We start from the raw sequence: 2,321 nt of genomic DNA, 5'->3' as shown, positions 1-2,321 counted from the left end.
GGACTTATGCTAGTCTCTCTTCTCTGATTACTCCCAGTTTAACAGGGTCATACATAAACTGATGTGTTGATTACTGAGTGATAGGCTGTATTGCACTTAGGCCCAGAGTGTGATAAGAATGCACAGAAGGACCTTCTCGGCCAGTTTCAGATTTGAAACAGGTTTGGTGACAACTGGGAGTTGGCGAAGGCAAAGCTCTGAGTCCGTTGAATTTGTTGGGGGGGGTGGTATATGTCATGGTATGACAGAAGGAGAAAGAGAGGAAGGGAACAGGAGTAGAAGATGGGTGAAGGGGATGGTCGGGATAGTATTCTAGAAAAGTGGCACACGAACAAAGAGGTAATAATAACAGTAGTAGAAGGTCACGAGATGAATGGAAGAATGGATGTGCATAACCCATAGACACAGACAACAGTGCGGTAAAGGCCTGAGGGGAGGTGCGGCAAGGGCTGGATAGAGGCGGACACAGAGGGGAAAAGGGGACGTCCATAAGAGTGTAAACAGTGAAAGTACAATTATAAAAAAAGAAACAAAGCAGAGTTTCTCAGATGGGGCTAAAGCTGTGTTTTTTGATGTGGGGTCTGGATACTATTGTGAAAATTCAGCCAGCTGTATACACTCAAAATGTATGTACTCTTCTCCATGTACTTTAATAAAGAGGTTTAGCAACAACAACAACAACAAAAATAGTAGGAGAAATAGCAGTAATGAAACTACTACCAAAAATGTCTGGCGTAGTGTAAAGCACTTTGTGTGTACTGTTGCATTTCATCTTAAAATAAATCCAAATCCAACTCATTTTACACAAAATATAACTAAGCCACACTTTGATTAGAAAGTTTCCCAAAATGAGCGGTGATGAAGTTGGGATTTAAACCTGAGAAGACAGTGGGGCTCCAGTGTCCACACTTAGACTCCACGCTCTTCCACCAAACACAGTAGGGCAATTGTTCTTTATCCTATAAGCAACTATATTTATGGGAAATTTTTAAGCAGGCAAGAGGCATACTCAGATTAATGTTTTAAAGGCCAGACTGGATACCTAGGATTTAGGAAGGGATTTGAGCATGTTAATGCTAGAGGCCAGGTGACTAATTAGGAGGGTTTCAAGTTCTAGGTAAGAGTTAGGGACAAGAAGGAAACATCAAATTTGAGAAATATTTGAGGTAAAAATTAAGACAGTTTCAGCAACTGTTTGAAAGTGAAGGGTACATGAGATGAAGGAGAAAAGTTTCCCTGCTACATGGCCAGAGTGCATATGAGTGACGTTAACCACGCAGAAAACGCTGGAGGCGGGGGCCCTGAAGGTAAGGGGAAACTGAGGGATGCTCCCTCAAGCTTTACACTTGCTGACTCAGAAATGCTGTGGGACATGCAAATGAAGATGAGCAGAAGTCCTTTGGATGCATGAACCAGAAGCTGAGCTAAAAGGTTAGAGCTGGAGAACTATCCACATAAAGATGCATCCATGGGAGGATAAGACCATGGGAGGTGATGATATTAGCCCGGGGGGGGGGCAGGCTGTGTGGAAGAGAGGAGGCCTACACAATACCTACCTTTAAATGGTGGGCAGAAAAGGGGAGCTGGAAAGTTGTCCATGGAAAAACATATCCAAGAAGTAGGATGAGAATCCAGATGCATGAATGACCCACAGATAGAGACAAAAGTGTGGGGACTAAATGTGGGAGTTGGGGTTGAGATGGGCAGAAGAGGGCAAAGGGGGGATATTGGGACAACTGTAATAGAATAACAATAAAAATGATAAAAATTTTTAGCTGGAAGGGGAGGTACCATGATCATGCAAATGGTTTTCCCAGGGTGAGGTTTATGCATTGCACTCTGGATATGCTGACCCCTGTGATTTCCCCAAATGTGGGAAAAACAACTGCATAATTTGTGGTAGTACGGGACCGTGTTCATGCTCTCCTGAAGGAAAAAAAAATGTTTAAGTCAGGGATATGCTGACCAGGTGGTTTAGTTGGTTAGAGCATTGTCTTATACACCAAGACATTGCGGGTTCCATTCCTGATCAGTGCACATACCTAGGTTGCAGGTTCCATCTCTGGTCGGAGTGCATACAGGAGACAAGTGATTGATGTTTCTATCTCACATGGATGTTCCCCTTTCTTTCTCTGTCCCTCTCTCTTTCTCCTCCCTCTCCCCACAACAGCCTTTCTCTCTAAAATCAATAAACATATCTTCAGGTGAGGATTTTTTTAAAAAATAAGGGAGCAGAGAGTTTCAGAAGGAGAGAGTGATGATTACACCACTCTAATGACACAGAGAAGTCCAGAAAAAGATCTGGAAGATAAAGGGGTTCC

General features: G+C 43.1%; 1 non-coding gene across 1 annotated transcript; it reads left to right on the top strand.

Annotated features, from left to right (window-relative positions):
• Positions 1-1,767: 1,767 nt before the first annotated feature.
• On the top strand, positions 1,768-1,931 carry LOC119050849 (U1 spliceosomal RNA). Its single transcript, XR_005082821.2, has one exon. It is a non-coding gene; the product is annotated as a U1 spliceosomal RNA (small nuclear RNA).
• Positions 1,932-2,321: the final 390 nt, after the last annotated feature.

The sequence above is a fragment of the Artibeus jamaicensis genome, unplaced genomic scaffold, assembly GCF_021234435.1.
Source record: "Artibeus jamaicensis isolate MK-2021 breed Jamaican fruit bat unplaced genomic scaffold, CSHL_Jam_final contig_585, whole genome shotgun sequence".
Lineage (NCBI taxonomy): Eukaryota > Metazoa > Chordata > Mammalia > Chiroptera > Phyllostomidae > Artibeus > Artibeus jamaicensis.
Note: the sequence above shows the minus strand (reverse complement) of the source record. Positions and strands in the feature narration are given on the sequence as shown.